Below are 19,786 nucleotides of genomic sequence, written 5' to 3'. Positions count from 1 at the left end.
CGCCAGAAAGGCCAAACGCAGCCATAAACTCAGCAAGAGTATCTGCAACAATGTGGCCGGTGCCAAGACACACTAGTTTTCTGAGCACTGCTGAAGATGCTAGTGTAGTTGTTTGACCAGCTATCTCAAAACGATGGCTGTAACCTTGAAGCACAGTGGTGGTCATGCAAATACACGTATTTTTTGTTTCAGGAGTCATGTTGAGGATCATAAAACTGTAGAAAGGACACCCCGTGTGTTGGTCGGCTGTCTCCTTAAAGGGACCATGAAGACAAGATACAAGTTTGTTTTATTCGAAAGATTTTGTGTTATATAGTGCCCACAGCGCTTGTATGCTTTATTCACTGAGAAATTAACCAATTTAAGGTGAAATTTTGACTCTTGCGCCAAAACGTGTGTTTGAATGACGTTTGCACTGACATAACAAGAACAGGTCTTTCAGCTAAACTTGGTGTGGAGCGGAGACTTGCTCACCGTTAGTCAACCTAGATGACGCCACCACACCGCGGCAAGCCTTTTTCTGCCTTTGGTTGGTTTGTGATCGTACCTAAACCTGGCTTGTTTTTGTTGATGGAGAAAATTATCGTTTCTTGATGGTGCTCGATTGACAAATAGGGTCCCGTAAGACACCGTCGCTTGCGTCAATCAGTCAGTGTCATCTGAGAAAACCCTAAAGCCCCGCAGTGGTGTGCATCTAAACAAAGCATAGTGCGCGCAGTACCAACAGCAGTATGCATCGGTACTTCTATGTTTATGTGGATTTTTGTAACTTACACTGATTCTCCCACCGTTTTTACTGATATAAAAAGAATTTGCCCTAAATTTAGGTGCCAAAAGCTCATTTGGCAAGATTTATAAGTTCTGCCTAATTTGCATTTGCATTTGCCGGCCTATGCCAATGGCACAGCAGGCTGGTATGACATCATAGGTGGTGTTGTGGGAAATGAGCTAATGAATCGCATGGCCATTCCATTTTTCCCTAATCATATCGCTTATGTGAGCGAAGCTTACGTTAAAAGTGGTGTCAGCATGATTCTAATGAGGCAGTCTTTGAATGAAGCAAACCTGCATTTTGTCTTCATGGCCCCTTCAAATGGCAGTAGTCTCATAACAATTTGTGTCAAGTCACAGTTTTCTTTTATGCATATTATTCATTACAAAGCTGTCCAACAGCCTTGTTTTAGAGTGAAGTTGTGTGTGTCTAATCACCCCAGTTCTCACGCCCATGTGGAACAAAAACTCAAGGACTTGTGCTCAGCGTATGAAAAAATTCATACACATGGTTTTAGGACCACCATATTTTGATGCCTTAGGTTGCCCAAAAAGCGCTGTCTTTCCAGCAATGCATTTGTTCTTGGGGGGTGAAGGCAACTTTATAGGAGTACGGATGCGAAATTTTTGTGTACATTTTTTTCCCTGCTATGGGTTCCAGCCGGACCAATAATCATAGGATTTCGCATTAGGTGGTCAATTGCAGCATAAATAATTACTGACAGCTTTGTCTGTTAATGTCAGTTTTGGTTTCAACACAACTAACACCGACGCAGCTGCCATGACAGGAGGGCGCTTTTGATGTCACTGTTCTCGTCGCGCCATGGCTGGTCTGGACGCTGTGTGCACGCATGTCAGACTGGTTGTGGTTGCATGTGCCCAAGCAGCATGAGGTCAGTTCCAAAAACTGACGTGAGGCACAAGGAGGAGCAGCACACGCCAACAGCAGCAAGCCATCTTGGCTGCGTGATTAAAACAGCGCAAGGGATACAGGGCACAAGAAAGCTGACAAGGGCGAGTGCTGACTTACGACTAAATTTTATTTACAGAAACAGCTAAATATATGTGAAAAAGCAAAGCCAAAACAAGAAATGGAAACATAAAGGTTACAATAAGATCATTGGTGTCACCCACCAGAGTCACACTGCCCAAATGGCTTATCTTTTTAGCATGTAGCGCGATTGATGGCATGCTTACAAACAGATTGTTACCGACTTGTCCAGCTTTGCACTCTTGTTCAATATGTTTCCACCTTGGCTATGTCACAGGAGCCCCGACAATTTGGTGTGATGTGCGCATGGCGTTGAGCTGACACAGTGTCAAAAAGGTATTCGTTCTGAGCTTTCCCATGCTCGAAAAGATTAACATTGATTTAAAATGTGCTATAGTGAATGGTGGTAGTTGAAACTTCGTGGGGGGTATCTCGATATACAAAGGAAGTCTCTTACATAGTCATGTGCGGTTTGAAATTTTGTGTCAGTACTCCTTTAAGGAATTGGTGTGAGCTAGCTTTCCCGCATAGTCTGTTGCACAGGGAGAAGCTTGGCCATGAATTGAAGGAGTGTGGTTACAGCCCTTTGCTATCCCCCTCTCCACTGCCAGTGCCATTTTCCCATGTTGTGTATACTGCTTACCAAGCAGGGGTGTATCTCCCGCTTTTTATGTGTGCATTCAAAAGGGGGGGGGGGCATGCAGGTGCAGGCAGACTACACATGCACACTATTGACATGTTCACATGCCCGTTGTGCTTTGGGGACTTTTCATTGTAGACGTCCCATGGCCCCATATGAACTGTCTGCTGCCCTCCATGGGCCATGGTTGATAAGTTTGGGTTGGTGTATAACAAAGACAGTAAGGTGCGTACAGCACGGGAGTGACACAGACAGCCCCATGTTTTTCTGCCAAAACAAAACGTACTTTTGTCCTTCCAAGTTTCTTCCATCTAGTTGGCAAGCAGTATGCTCAATCGAAAATTACAAACAAAGGTAATCTGTTTCGTGCTCTTTGCATTGCGCCAAGCTTTGTTGGTCATCCTTCTTCACAAAGGCGAAAAGCACTGATTTGTTGTGTCTGCATGAACTCCCATGTCAAGCTTATCGAGCTGCGATGAAACAACTCGGACACTCAACATTACTCGATGACTATTAACACGCAAAGGCAACCTTGTACGCCTAGCTGCTCCATCCTCCCTGGGAGTTTGTAAACATGTAAAAAAACACGGTGGTTCTGTGCAGTTGTTTTGTCCTGTTTTTTTGTTGTTGCACTACTTTTCAACCAATCAGCCCATCTGTTGAAACTGCCATATGGGCGTGTGCAATGAATGACAGCGACAAAATATGTGTGGAAAATAACTTCACTCGTAAAACATACTTTTGCATAGTTTACGACCGTTGTGCATGGCTGTTTGTAAAAGTTTATTGACGTTTGTAAAACAATTGTTGATGCTTTGGTAGCATGCATGAGTTATGTGTGGAGCTGGCACAGAAGGCTGTTGAGAGTTTAGAGGTTTTTTTTCTGTTTTTAAGATTGCCACATTGGTGATGTGCCAAATTAAATTAACTTTATTTTAACTGTTGCCTCTCTGCGATTATGTGTTCCAATAAGCAATGTTGAACTGGTTTGCTGTGCTGTATTTAATTTGTCTCTATATTTTTATTGCAGTCTTATCTAAAGACATTGATTAGAATGCATGTACAAGTTACTCAGGATTTCCTGAAGGCTAAAGGGACACACTCATTTTTTGTGAAAGCCCTCGAGTTGTGGCACGGTGTGTGTAAGGACAAAGATGTAAAGGTTTCCTTTTCAAGGGCAAAAATTGAACTCGTACTTTGCTTTGAGACATGTCTGTCCATTTATTGCTCTAGTGCTGTGGTCATTTCTTATTCTTGAGCGCTTGTAAATAAAACCTTCTAAATGATAACTGCCGCTGTGGAGACATGCAACTCTGCCAAGCTGTCAACCTTGTGGCTCTTTCTGTAGTCCTCTGTCATCACAGAGGTACTGCACTTGGTGGGAGTTCACCCGGTGGGGATAACTTGTTATAATTGTATGTTGTCTTCATGGTGTGTTCAATGCGCCAGGAGCAGGAGTTTGCTATGAGAAATGCTGTACTGGGTGGCTCATGGATAACATCCTGAATGTCCCAAAACAGGTGTTGTGGTGCTTGCCCATTAAAATGCATGTACCCGAGTGGGCAGTGCTGCTGCCAAAAAGTCTGTGCTGAATTCACTGTGGCTGCTCATCCAGCTTAGGAATGTTTATCATGCTTTGAATCCTTTTCTGCATGTGCATACGCTTGCAATGTGAACAGACAAAATTTCTCCAGCTGCTACCTTGCCTAAACAAAATTTTCTAGCCATATGCGTAAATGTGATTTAAACATTTTGTATTTCGCAAAGCATCCTTTCATAAGGTTTAGTTCTGCGAAATATTAAAGTGGCACTCAGACGCAGTCTCCTACTATCGTCTGCCTATGTGACAACTTTTCACATGTTCTGCAGAGCACAGGCCAAGCCCTTTTATTGGGCGGCTCATATGGAGCACCAGAGCACACAGAGAAGCCCAAAAAGCTTGGCACACTTTTCTTCCTGACTGAAGTCCTTTCTGTTCGTCCTCGAAGCTTGGTGAGCCATTAGAGGATAATCACAAACGTTTTCGTTCACGGCGCTCGAGCTGTAGATGAGCCTCAAAGCAACGTCAGTCGCATGATTTCTCCATGAAAAAAAGTCTCCAATGATCCATTCTGCATGGTAATGTGAACTACAGCTTATATGTCAGCTTAAGTCTGCTCACAAATTTGGACCGCACAATATATATATATATATATATATATATATATATATATATATATATATATATATATATATATATATATATATATATATATATATGTATATATACAAAGTGTTTAAAAGAGGGTGTCAGGGGGTTCTAGGGACTCGCTGGGCAGGACGGAAGAAAATAGTAGTAATTTATTGAGTTCAGCATTTTTGCAGTTACGTACTTGTTTCTTCAGATACATTTCTCCCATCTGCTACTGCATCCCCCCCATTCTTTGAGTGTGAGCATGTTCATGGATTTTGCCGCACTTTAAGAATGTGCGCAATAAAATGTTACACTACGACGCGTTCACAGCGATTCTTAACAGTGACACACGTGAGGGAAGCCGTGCTCATCGGCTAATGAGAATATTATAAACTCTGGGGCAGCGGGAATTTTCAACGCAAAACCGAGAAAATGCGCTCCTGAAGTTTTATGGTAGCCTATTTTACATGGCGTATCCTAACTCTTTGTCCGTGGCCTATTAGTAAAGTTACGCGTTTCGAGCGTGAAAGGCTATCTACGCCGTTTTTCTAGCAGTCGGGTCAATTCCATCACGTTTCCTTAAACACAGTTCAGCCCTAGCTGTATTGGTGAAACGCCGGATCAGGTACGCGAACATAGTGAACCGTACGTAAGAGGCAACTGCTACTCATTGTCGCCGTACAATCAGCGTCATCGAAAAGAACGAGCGTGCACAGAGCTTGCTTGCGGATTGCTTGCGTTCGTAGTGTAACTCGTTGCGGCTGTCCTGTATCGTCCGATAATGAATGCTGTTCGCGCCGAGCATAAACGGTGGCCAGAGGCGTTAACAGCTACATAAGCGTGAAAGAAAGTTCGCTCTTCGATGGTGGAACATATTTCCACGCTTCTTCCGCATCTTCCGCCACAGTCACCGGCCGCAGCCATCTCGCGCCCAAAACCAACTAGCAAACGCCAAGGGTGCCGCCATTTGTCTTTATGTAGTTATGGCAACGGCTGACTGTTACCATGACGACGACCCGCTGGCAACCGTAAGCAAAGAGCACAGGAAATGACATCAACATGACATCACCGCATGTCACGTGGTTGCTCTGCCTAGCGAAGCGTTTGGAAATACGCATCCGTAGCTGGAGCAAGCCGACGCAATCAAGGAACCCTCAGGAAAACGCATCAGGAGCAGAGGCGGGCAATGCATGAAAGTCGGTATGGGCATGCACCCCACACCTCACCAATATATTACGTAGCGGCCAGACGAACGCCTAGAACAATGGTTGAATGCGAGGCGATATATTTACATGATGTCGTTCAGGACAGCACAAAGCAGAAGCCACGCGCAACGCTCACAACTTCGTCACCTTCGTCTTCTCTTCGTGACAACATTTATGACTCCTAAATACAGTTTGCCCCAATGATATACACTTGGCGGCCAATTTAAGTTTAATGCTTTTCAAGGTATGTACAATATATTTAAAGGCATATATATTTCACTAAGCAGCTGAATTTGGTTACAAATCTTAATTAATTACTTTGTTTTTGGTGCTGTTTGCCCCAGTTAGCCTTGCGCCACTAAACACCAATTCATTATCACCACGAAGTCCGCTTTTCCTCAAAATCGAAAATCGTTTGTTGACCAAAATTTCTTGAGGGACACTGAGTGGTATAGGGAATCCGAGACAGATAGAGTATCACTTCAAAAAAAAACTGGCTAAGCTTGCAAAAAGTCACGCAAAGCTTGAACACCGTTGGAGCTCGAGTATTTCTGTCCATCTGAGCATAAATGGACACACGCCCACTCATTGCGTTAGGTTTCGATTTGTTTATTTACATGTTCCGTCATCGCTTTTCACTTTGGTAGTGGTAGTTATCGTCATATTTATTTATATCCTCCATGCATGACAGGCGGGCCTGGATCGCTTTGTTCGGAAGCATTCACACTTGCCGCATGGTGCAGCGCTTAAGCACGCGCTAGAAACAGGCACACCGCCATCGCGAACAGAGTGTCTTTAGGGCGGGCAGTTTTTTCTCCTCCCTTTACGCGTGGAGTGACGTGAACTCTTTTCTTTGCATTTTTTGCGAGCGCCACGCGCAAGCCAGGTTGACCACAGGCGCTCCTCGTAAAGCGCGGCGCTCGCCTGCACAATTAACGACGGGAATAACTGTGACCCTGGGATTTTTTATGACGCCCCGAAAATTACTACCAGCAAAAACAGCTCTACAAAAAAATGACTGTGAGAGATAGTAGTTTTGGTCAGACATCACACAAGCAAAATTTAAGCCTTAACACGATACGTGAAGCCTTGGCACAAAGAGCGAAAACTTTCTGGTGTAGTCCTTGTGAAAAAGTTGTCCGCGTGACGCCGCAATTCCTAACCTCTCTGGCACCAATGAATTCGGCCACATATGTGGCCTTTAAACTTTCCGCCATGGAACCAAATCAGCGACAGCGTCACTTATACATAAAACCCGTTATGCATATCCTGCTGCCAATACACAGCGGGCAGTTTGGGATTGTGAGCGGGATCGCTCTGGAAGGCGCAAACGGCGTGGTTACTCCTGTGTGGCACAGCGTATGAAACACTGAAGAATTGCTCGACCATAATTTGGAGAAATCCTAGAACCCTTTCACGCATAACCGTATTTTTTCATCGCCAGTTTCACGGGGAATGGGAAATATGTACGTTCGTCGCGCATAAATGAGCCTCAGACGACCTCGATTCCGCCCCGTGTTGGCAGTTGCGAAGATGCCATCCATGGCGCACAGAAGCGATCACTCCGGTAAGTTATCTAACTATCTGGGTGGTTAACAAACGCGGGGGACGCCAATTGCGCAGCATGCAATATGCAGACGGCACAGAGGGTGCAGTGCCCCGGGGAGCAAGCCGGCCGACGGTTGAGAAGGCGAATCAGTAGGCACGAAATACAGCGAAGCCGAAACGAAATGAGTTCCGAGGAAACCGAACACCATTATCGCTGACACGTACACTGCTACGGCTATTCTCCTCGCGTGAGTGCGTCTCTGCTCCGATGGAAACTAATCATCGGATCTGGTTATAAATTTGGACTATAACGACAGATGATGTGACTGGAGTCGCAAAACGGTAAATTAGCACTAGACACAAAAGGCCGAGATGTTTCTTCCAAAAGAGGGGAGGGGTTCCTTTGTTAAACACCTCAAGCAGCCCGCCCACAACGAAAGCAGGGTAACTACATGATTTCTATTTAGGTTGGTCGGACATTTTGCACCAAAAAACACAAGGCTGGAAGGAAAGCAAAACGCGCACACTGTACGAGCGCTGGAAAAACCTTACCGCCTCGATCTCATCTCCACTCATTCATGTTGTATTAACTCGAGGCCTCTATTTAGAGTGCAAAATTCCAAATCTCATCAATGTAGGAAAATAGGTGATCGCTTCGTTTCAGAGGTTCTCCCTATGTATGCAAGATTTTCTTTGCTGCGTTTAGTACAATTTTGTTTGCTGGAAAAAACGCAAATGTCATGTACGCGCAATGATAAACGAACTGTTGTTGTATATCCTCTAAGCCGCCGTGTAGGCTGCTGACCGGCGAAATGATGTAAGGCGTTGCTGTGTAAAAGGAAGAGAAAGCAATGAGTACCTAAAGCAGCTACGCGGTTTTGATACGATGCTCATTTATTTGCTGAAGAGAGTAAATGAGAGCAGATAAACAGTAAACGAGAGCAGATAATATTGATTTGCACTCACCTGGTGCATCAGCTCAAAAGGTGGTGTCCAGCCTTTTCCAACATTTCAAGTACGATTGTCCATCGTACGCTATACACACCAAAATATTTTGCTCAGTCTGCATGTCTCTCGATTCAGCCTTTGAGACAAAGTTTCAACCAATTCTCAAATTCTATGTTTATCTAGCCTGAACATTTACCGACGACTGATTCTGTATAAACACACTTCATGCTAGTAACCCCCGTACAGAACAAAATCAGTTCAATTCAATTGCGTTCAATTCAATTTATTTACTGCAACATGTAGATGGTGTATTGGCCAAGGAGCAGTTAAACACAGCTTGGACGAGGCCCAAGAACCAGTGCATAGCCTGGCCTACATGGAGTACGCATACAGTGCAAGAATATTTAAACGTTAACAATGCAATATTTCGGTAGATGTGTAGGATGTCAACAACACAGAAGCAATACCAATCCTTTTACAAGAAATATAACAAGACATAAGATGTAACTATAAACATACCGAATAGAACACGAAACCAAAAACCACTGGGTAATAAAAAAAAGACCAGGAAACACACGTAACATGGAACAATGCAATAGCGACCGATCATTGGTTCAATAAACAGAATGAGGTTATTCACTGCCACAGAACGCGGCGAACATTTAGCCCAACCGGTGAAAAATACATAACATGAATGCAGCAACTCTGAAATAAAGAATTAAAACTGAAAAAGACATTGCTAATTATTGGATTGGATTCATTTATTGTGGGTGTTAACGCGTCGACGCAAGGCAGGCGATGAGTAGCGCCGTATAGGACGCCTCCGGAATAATTTTAACCACCTGGGAATATTTACGTGCGCCGAAATCTCCTACACACGCGCGTTTTTGCGTTTCGCCTCTACCAGAGAAGCGGCCGCCGCGGCCGGGAATCGAAACTGTGACCTCGTGCTCAGCAGCGCAACGTCTTAGCCAGTGAGCCACCGCGGCGGTTGCGCAAATATTTCGAGTTTCATTAGTTAGCTTCAATTCTACGAAACATCATTGAGTGTCTTTGAATAAAACCTTCAGAAAAGCTTGCACACACGCGCCAGAATAGAAAAGCGAAGCTTCTATCCGCGAGAATTTCCGGTCATCTATAGTTAAGGTTAGGTATCATTGTCAATTTGCTCAGCTGTGGCGCTAGTAATCGTCGTCATATGTGCAGAATGCGTATTCACCTTCTTTGCTTCGAGTGATGAATGCAAAGTCATCCTCAGAATCGCGGACTTCCACCAGCTCTTCGTCATAGATTTTAAGCGGCGGAGGCGGGGTCTGCAAGTCGTCTCGGGAAGGATTGGCGTATCCTTATCCATGTTTCCAATAATCCATCATGGCGTCTAGAGAAACCGGTGGCCGCAGTGACCTCCCGAAAGCTGGGTGCCTTTTAGCCTTTACCTTAGCGATTACCTCGAGGCACTTGGTTACGAGCGCTCACCGTTTTCTTCGTATTTTTTTCCTGCATCGGCGAACTTGCGGTCAGTAACAACAGCTCCGCTATTAAAACTGTGTACTGGTCTATATCTATTCAGAATATCTGGAAGGTTCACTGCAAATATTTTATTTTGCAGTTAGTAGAAAGCGGGGTATGTCCCGAATTACGTATTGGACTTGTTTATTGCGTGAGGTGACAGTGTTGTAAATGCTATGGATGTGTAAAACGAGTTCTGCCAGCTATGGCATGCTCAAAACGTGCCGCAAATACTTTTATTGGCATTTACTAAACAAATTGTATAGTCTGAGTACCTACTGATATGCTTTACTTCAAGTGGTTTGTGGTTTGCTTGAAAAATATTAATCTTTGATTTTAGGTGGGATTATGTAACGCTTTATTCGACGAGAACTGCAACCTCTCAACAATAGCATTACATTTAATTACTTCATCTTCAAGTTCACCAAATATCCCTAATATGGAATCAATAGCCTATCTTCCGAATTTCGCTTGGGTGTCTATTTCAAAAGTATCTTTAATGAACACAATCAAAATGATTAGTCTCAGTACACTTCGCCGCGCTTTACCGCTTGCAGCCAAGAATTAATTTTGAGGATTAACGTACCGACGCTTCACAGGCGATGAGGCGTAGCGTAGATGAGAACACCGGGTAAATTGCAACCAATTGGGAACCTTTAACGTGCACCGAAGTCTTGAACAATAGGGGGTTTTCACTTTTCGCCTCCATCAGAAAAGCAGCACCCACCACTAAGACTAGGACCTGCGTGCTTAGGCTCAGCAGCACTATTTCTTAGCTACCGCAGAGGGTGTTGAGTGCAAAAACGACAAAATTTGAGAACCGATGGAAACTCATTGTTGTCTACTGCTTACATAAGACCGCAGGGATGAAAGAGGACATCAACGAATACAATTCGGCAAAAGTGTATCCACAAGCGCTCTGCGTGCGGCAATGAAAAGGCTGGCTGAAATCTAAGAAAATACCAAGAGTGTAATGATTCTTTTATTAGTGTGCAACATGTGTTGTTTATTATCAATACAGCTTTTTGGAAACCTTATTTTGGACCGTAGAATTTGTTTCCTGTGACAAAAAAACTTGTTATTCGGGAAAGCAGCAATTTTTGAATGCTTTAGAAAATACTGCAAGAAAAGCAAGAACCAAATATGAAGCAAGACATCACGGCACGGAGAATATATTTGTACCTAATATTTCCGGGAGCCAATAAAACCTACGGTTTGAAAATAAAATAAACCCAAACACGAAAAGAGCTGGCGCAATTCTAGACATTGCGGCAGTGTTCCGAGTTTAACAGTAACAGAACGTTCCGGTAGATGGTGGACAGTGGAACGCCGGAAAATAAATTTCAGTTAGCAAACTTAACTCGGCGTTTACGTGCGAGCAACAAAAGTGAGCCCAAGAGCGTGAAAGTGTAGAGGTAGAGAGAAAGAAGGCGTATGTATGCGTGGCAGATCCGCCGGAACACTATAGCATTTGTACATTTCCAGCGAAGCGAACACGTAAGCGAACACATACCCTCAGATTTATACTATTCAATCATTTCAACTCTCTAATCCTTGGATCTCTTTAAATGCGTTACCAAATGCACCAGATCTGCCATTGCAGGGTGAAAGCCCTGGCGACCACGTATTGCAGCAATATTTTGCCCGGATTGATTCTGCACTTGATGGAATTACACCTTTGCCTTGTTAAGGGTAAGGCTGATGGTCCATTCTATTGTAGGTGTGTACCCTGTGACATTTCTCGGTTGCAGCCTCGGGCTGCGCGCGCGCGACCAGCGCTAGCATACGCTTGGATATTGATAGTAATTCCGTTTGCTCGGTCGGGGCACAGAGTACAGCCCTTGTACTTTTGTGATCGACTGGAGGCAGAAGAATGAAGATTTAAGGCGCCTCTCTGCGAATGATTTTCCGCGTAAATATGATTCCTTCTGTAGGGATGGCATGGTTGGTATACAATGGGTGACGCCACATATAATTCTTACGCATTCTATGAGGAGATGAAAGGTGCCAACCGTGGTACGCAATGTGTTGCTCTAGAAAGGAGAGCTACTGCAGCATGCCGTATTGTTGAATTATGTGGCGCGCCTGCGTGCCAGGTATCACCTTGCTTTGCGTGCAGTGACAGCAAAGGCCTCATTTCGGCTGGTAGGGTGTGGTCTGCCCTCAAATTTTACATAACGGGCTCTCACACATCTCACTCCCACAGCAGTTGTTCACCCAGCCCTTCTCATTCCCTTTACAAATCCATTTCATTAGCATTATACTTCTCCAGTAATCTTTTGAGAAGTTTAGAAAAAAGGATATATTGGGAGTTTCGTGTGGGGGGAGCTACACTTGGTCTATCGAGCGCAGGGTATTGGGGAGATACGGGGAATTTTTACTATGTGAATGCTGAACGCGCGGCACAATATCGACACACGCATGTTTTCGGTTTCGCCATGGTGACATAAAAAACAATCCGGTGACATACAAGTCCTCTGTATGTGCTCTACATGCGGTACCAGTACTCTCCACGTACACATCGGTGAGAGCTCCTGCTAGTTCCACGCACCATGTGTGTGTGATATTGACATAGAACTTCATTATCTGGAGAGGCCTTGTACCATCTTGGCAAAGTCTCTTCAGGAATCGAGGCCGGTCCATATATTTGGCGCAGTCATTCAGTAACCCGAAGAGCATAGACCACTAGGAATTCTTGTCTCGACTTGAGGTCCAAACCATGACCCAGGAAATTATGGAAGAGCCTATGGACGGGGCAGTAGGTCTTCTGAGCAAAACTCCCAGTAAAGGTGTTCTATTGACGGCTGGGAATCAGAGTTTTGTGTAAAATATGCTGTACCGCCCTGGGACAGGGGCAGGTTAGCGGGCAGGTGCTTGATAATCCGCGGAACTGCGCAATCACTGACATAGCTGCAAGTCTGCTTTCCAAGTATCAGTGTTGCTAAGCAGCGGTTTGCTTTCCTTATGGTTTATATCACTGCTGTGTTAGGCCATCTTCCACTAGATTCTTCAAGGCTGCCGTAAAAATCTTTCAGCAGCCAAATAGAATATAAAAAACATATTTGGCTTGTGCTGGATAGGAACCCTGGTCTAAGGATAAGCAGTCGAGTGACGGTGGTATTAGGACACATTGCCTGAGGCAAAACAGGATTTAGCCTACTGCATCCCTCGTAAAAAGTGATGTCCCAGCAAATGAGCAGGACAAGTGCAAGCCAACCACTGGGAGTTCAAATTCTGGAGAAGCTGCATCTTCAAGTGGGTCCATTCGGCCAGTCGAGTAATTTGCACTTAAGAGCGAATAAACGAAAGCGAACAGGTATGGGAACACAGTGTAGCAGTGAAAATGTCTCACCAATGTCGCATGGCTTTCGACATCGAAATGACGTAGATTCGATGTCCGCGGCTCAGTCCTGCCAGCGTTATTGATGAGAAGGCCAGCTAACTCAGTAAGGCCTGTGCTGCCACCTGATACTCCAGCTGGCGCGGAGCAAATGATATGACGCTTAGGATACGCGAGATGGCGGCCGTTATTTCCATGGTGTGCAGTCGCAGAAGGCGATTTTAACGCGAAGTCCCGATTGCGTGCTACGGTGGGTAGGCCGCACTTATTAGGAATTAAACGGTATTTATCTTGATGTTCGTATCTGAAGTCACTTCTGCATAGCTATACAGATCCGCTGCATAGCTATACAGATCCAGGGTCTTCGAGACCCTTGTGCGGCAGGTGTAGAGCGGGTTTATCTGTAGTTCACATACTGATCCCAGCACACGACGCAAACACTTTCCAGAAACCCACAGACGACAAATCTCACTCCGCTCATTGAACTTCTTCGGCGATGAACCAATGTTTTCTGTCAAACGTAATTTGAAGTATTTATCGAAAGCTACATTTCTGAATCTCACATCGTATCATGAATAAGCACAATGTGGCCCCTACACCATCCATCTACATTGTCTTTACTTGTGTTTACAGCTTTTGATGATCGCTTTTAGCATTCACATTTAATCTATGCTAGCTAACGATCTCTTTTTGGCGCTGTTTGCCCTGATGCCTTGCGCCATTAAAATGCAACCATTAACATCATAAAAAGATCTGCTGGTGCGCCACCTTAACAGACTGAAATTCCTCACAGTTTTTTGTTAGTAATTCATGTGCCTGTATAGATTACATACTACAGACCTGCAGGATTTATTCTGCAATATACTTCTAAACAGTGGAGGCGCACATGAGTCAAAGTAAGATACAAAGTTTTGCCTACAGATCCGCGCTGCTCGTCGGACATGTTGCTTCTGCAAAGACCGTTATTTCAGAAAAGCGCAGACGTTCTTTACAGAAACAGAAAATTCTGTGACCACGAAGGGTCGCTTCGCTTGAAAATGTCGCTACCAATTAAAGGTACATTAACACCACACCAACTAAGCAACGAATTCTAAAGAAACCTTGTATTACGATGTTGATTAATCTCAACAAGGCACGACATATATCACAATATTATAAAATAAACGTCGCAAAAAATAAGAAAACAAACGTTAAAAGTTTTAAAAAACCTTGGCATTTATTATAAGAGTTGGCCAACGGTTTCTAATAGGGGTCACCTTCGCAAAAAGCTAATTGTTACCTTTGGCAATAACAAAAATATAGTTCCAATAAGTAGGCAAAGTTAAAAAAAAACTGAATAAATATACGTCACTTATCACATGATATTTTTTGCAGATGTTGTCTGGACTTTGTTGGTGAACAGCGGCCCACCTTTCTAGAATATTGGGACATAAATATGCATGACCTACAGTATAATTACAAAGGGAGGATAAAGGCTGGGTCCTGTTCCTGGTTTTTAACAGCTTTGGTCGTATTCTCTTCGCAGTTACCTGTAGAAAGTGGGTAACTTTAGAAATAATGATAAATCTCGCTGCAAATCATCTATATGATTTTGAGAGTCAGACGACCCTGGGGTTTGTCGTTAGAAACACTGACTGCACCCATCCGAACCTAAAATAAGGGTGGCGGCAACAAATTTTTGCATCCTCAAAAAAAAAAAACCTGTTCATCACACCGTTGCCTCTTTTCTCGCACCTTCTTTGCTCTCGCGTTCTCGCGTTCTGTGAAAGTAGAGGATTCATTGGCCGCCGTTGCTTGCAGCTCAAGGAGGGCCTGTCGCCCCGGATCCTGGGCTGATTGCGCCACAACGCCGCCACTAACATTTCCTTCGGTGTTCTTTTAACGTATGTGATAAGCATGCTGATCGTCTGAAGTGCTGACAGTAGGCCTCCGATCCCCGGCAGCGACCAGGGGGACGAAGAGCGCATCTGACTGGCTGTATGTGTGTTCCTGGCACGGCAAGGAAGTTTTAGTGTGTGCAAACTTACGCCCGCATAACAAAAGAATAAGGCAGGGATAATATTGGATAAATCAGGAGTGAACTCCTACCCTTCATTGGGGATTACCTTCGTGATATTTAGTTGTAATAATTTCTGAAAAATAGTCGTTAAAAAAAACCGGCTACTACCTATAATATAGCGCTACGTACCTAAAGAAAATTCTAATCCTCATTCGCCCTGATTGAATCGAACACTAAAGCAGATGCGAAAAGAACAAACGTCTCTTTTGTGCGCCAAAGTAACAAATCCCAGATAAATGGTCTGCTAATCGTCATAAAGTTGCAAGACATAAAAAGGCCCCAACACTGGTAAATAGACATTCTTAGGGGAGAATCCCCTTAGAGGCTGGGGCTTTCGGCGCCTCCTGTCGCCGTCATTGTAATCGTCGTTGCATGTAGCCAGGGAACTAAAACAGCGGGAAACCCATTTACAGCTGGCGCTACGACGTAACACGTACTAAAGAAACACCGGGACTCTCGTTTAAGCTTCGCGCTGGAGCGCTTCGTAACGAGCACTAAAAATACCAGAACACTCGTTTACAGCTCGCACTGGAGAGAGAGCGAATAAAGTTTATTGAGAAATAAAATAAAACGTAGTTATCGGGGTACTTTTCTTATACCAGGGCATCTCGAACTCGGGCCGCGTCCACAGCTGATCCTCGAGAGTAGAGTTGGCCAACGCTCTCTCCCAAACCTCATCAGTGGGATAGGGATAGGGATTGAAGCTAAAATGTGATTTCTGCAGCGGTGGGGAATGTGTTCGTTTGTAGGGCACACAGGAGTCACTCCAGCTCTCTTTGGAGTCGTTTTTATGCTGCGGGGTACTTCTGCCGCTGTAGTCGGTAGTGTTATGTTACTTCTTGATTCGTGACTATTAGGGTCATGCGCTCAGGCTAACTTCCGGCTGCAGCGGCTTGGCGGGATAGCTCTCGTGCCATGAGCGGGGAATAAACATTTAATTGAGCAGTCAATGTTGCTGGGTTGGATCCAGAAGACAGAAAGCTTTGGGCATCAAAGACAAGAGACTTTTACAGCCAAGCTGTATACCTCTGCAACAACGGTTTAATCTCCGTAGGGTAAAACGCCAATACGCCAAGATCAAACTTATACTTCGGTCGTTTGTGTTCTTGCTCCACTCGTTGTTTTCACCTGAAGTCGTGTTTTTGGGCTGGTTTTTCAACTCGAGTTATCTGTAACGACGGTGGAACATCTCTGGCCCCTCCACGGTCCGAATGCAAGCCAAAGAATGACCCCTCGGTGTTGTCCTCTGCATCGAATTCCGCCCACCGGAAACTAGATTAAAGACGAAAGGATTGCACTCTGCGATTTCGGCATACCGGCTTACCGGCTGCCAAGTACCGACATCTGGGGAATCAGTATAAACCAAATGACAGAAAAGTTTGCTGCCTGGAACTGTTCGCTTACTCTTGAAGTAGCTTTAACCTTGAACAAGTTAGATTAAAATCTCACACTACAATAATTTTCTTTGAGCAAATTGGTAGACTTTTGCTATAGAACTTCAAAAAAAGCAAACATAATGTCGATGCCGCTATCTAACGGGAACAATTAGCCGTAAGTAACGCATTATTCAGAATTACCGGCTCCGCTAAATCTTCAGACATAAAATGAGTAAGATATATTGTAATAACTTTGTAGTTAGCCATATTACCTTGCCCAAGGCAATTTTAAACCCGTGAAAGAGTTTTGTTAGTTTATAAATTGATTTGAACCATTTCAAACTTGGGAGGCTAGGGTTAGGGTGAAGATTTTGCTCGCTCTTCCGAAAACGTGTGATTACGTAGTCCTGAGCATCGTAAGCGGGAATAACGTAATAAAACATCAACTAAGATTACTTGATTACTTGTATGAAGCGCCGGGCGCAGTGCATCACTTATAACCTAATCAAGACGCGAGAATAGGGTAAAATTAAGTTACCTTTTCGGGTAATTCTCGGGCATACGAAGTCGACTTTCGAAATCATGGCTTAAGCCGTACCTACTGCTTTATATCCCTAATGACTCGGAAGATAGCTACAAAAAAGCGTTGTCGTCCCGTGTGCGACCCACGTGCTGAAGTAGTCATTGTAATAAAGACTCTAAACAAATGCGGGTAGAACCGCCGCCGTTGAACATTGCGGTGATAGTAGCGCATTCAGGCAGCAAATATGAAATGAGTGCTTCGCCTCCATGAAGGAAAAAAATATTTAGGAGGAAGCATGACGTCAGGCGACCCAGCTTCGGCAAGCCAACCTTCCCTTAGGCCGCATTCTCCTCTCCTCGAGCTCCTGCCGCACACTGCATCCTGGAATCTTCACGTTTTTTTTAAAGGAGCCATGAAGACAAAACAAAACTTTGGTTCATTGAAAATATTGCACCGTTAGAATCATACTGGCACCACTTTTATTGTAAACTGCGCCCCAATCAGCTGTTTAATTCGGAAAAAAGGGAATGGCCATGCGACCCACTCGATCATTTCCCGCAACAGAACCTATGATGTTATACCAGCCTGCTGTGTGATTTGAGGAGGCTGGCAAAAGCAAATGCAAAATAGGTAGACATTACAAGATTGCGAACGAGCTATTTGGACCTAAGTGTAATGCATATTCATTTTGCAGCAGTAAGAATTGTGCGAGAAACAGCAAAAGTTACCAAAATACACGTAAACATAAAGGTGCCGATGAGCACAGCTGTTGGTATTGCGCGTACTATGTTTGTTTTAGCTGCACAGCAGTCCGGCGCTTCGTAGTTGTATTACACGACGCTGGCCGATTAGCGTAAGCGACGTTGCCTTACATGACTCTGTTTGTCAAGTATACCCCAGGTTTTACGAGGCGATTACTTTCTACCGTAACAAAAACAAGCCAAATGTAAATACGGTCAAAAACAAAGCAACGGCGGAGGGCTGATCTCTATGGAGGGCTGCCTATGTAGAGCCATCTGGGAGGTTTAACAGCAGTAATGCTAGACAGCCGAATGACGCAGGGGAATTTTGTTTGTATACGCGCCGTTATGATTTCATTGCAGACGTCACCAAAACCCACGATTTGGTGGGAGAGTAAATATTTTAACTAAAATTTATAATTTTTTCAGTGAATACGGCAACATTTGCGGCCGCGCAAGCGCTGGGGACGCTGTAAAACATGAAATCTTTGGAATAAAACAAACTTCTATTTTGTCTTCATGGATCCTTTAAGCCTGCTGTAGCATTTTGTGGCTCCGGCTTACTGCCGGTGGAGGAGGAGCCGACCGGCATCGCCAAAGTTTCCGTACGAGATTTTTCGCCAGCGTTGCGCTCCCAGCCGCGCATGGTGGAAGTACTGCAGCTGCGACTGTTCAAAATGAGGCGAGACAGATCGTATGCCCAGGAAGCACCCTCACGAACTGCGAGCCGAATTTGGCTTCTGAGGTTAGATCGCTCGAACCACAACCGGCTTTGCTCGAGCACGTGCAGTAAACATTAACAAGTACGGAGCGGCCTACGTATGCATGGTGTTGGCCAGGTGTGCTGTGACGATTGCTTTACGCATTCTGCAGGGAGTAAGCGCGCCCCTCTTGGTTTTACGTCATAACGGTGTAACGAGGGTCCTATAAGCTGAGTGGTGGGGGGGAAATCTGGGTTTAGTTTCGCTCGCGTGCGCACATGCGTATGTCGTTTGTGCCACATTTTCGTGAAGGTGTTTGTGCTACGTTTTGGTCTCCTTCAGTGCACTGTCAACCAAAAGAAGCAGAACAACAGATTTTTGGCGCGGGTGCGGGAAGAACGGATTATTCTCATCCTCGCGTTGCAGGTAGTCCTCGGCCGGGTCGTTCAAGGACCGTTCCATCCATGCGGGAGGTAAATGTGGGAAAACCGAATGCGAGATTACCCCTGGGAGGGACCATCGGGAGTTCCAGACTGGTTACAGCCTTGAGAATGAAACGTTCATTACCTAGAATAGGGGCTGAGCGTAAAAGTTGATAAGATAAAATGATTAGAACAAAGAAAGTGCGGTGTGCTTTCTGAAATAAAATACAAGGCCCGGTTGGCGTTCTCTGCCATCTGCACTTTTGCACAGCGGCACACGATGGCGGCGTGAACTTCTACGAACCCTACGAAAGCTCAGTTAAAGTGTTCCATGTCTGTCCTATCTGACAACTGCGCCGAACCATCAGCCCGCTTAGAATTTCGGGTTCGAGGCAGCACTGCGCGCGACGCCTGGATTGCCTGGCACCGAAACAAGCACGCACACAGCCATGCACTCAGCGCGGACGGGCGGTCACGTTAGGCATAAAGAACTACCACTTGCCTATCACGTGAGGGGGAAGTTCTTGCGGACTTTTCATTTTTATTTTTCATGACTACGCTTCACGATTGTCACGTGACGCTCCCCGAAACCTTTTCTTTCCTCCACTTTCCTTTCGACGAGGTTGGGCTTCTACGTCATCGCACGCACCCGAGCCCACAAATAGTTCTGGCTAGCCGGTAAAATAACTTTTTTAGGCGTGAGCAAATATGCTTACTGTTTTTGGACTTGCCTCTACAAAAACTGGAGGGGGGGTTTCTGACGCAAACAAAGTCAATTTCAAATCCATCTCAGCGGCGCTTTAAATCCTCGATTGAAGCCGTTTGCTCCATCTTCACTAA

Source organism: Haemaphysalis longicornis, unplaced genomic scaffold, assembly GCF_048455015.1.
Source record: "Haemaphysalis longicornis isolate Haplotype H1 unplaced genomic scaffold, Haemaphysalis longicornis Haplotype H1 scaffold_13, whole genome shotgun sequence".
NCBI lineage: Eukaryota > Metazoa > Arthropoda > Arachnida > Ixodida > Ixodidae > Haemaphysalis > Haemaphysalis longicornis.
This window is presented reverse-complemented; position numbering follows the sequence as displayed.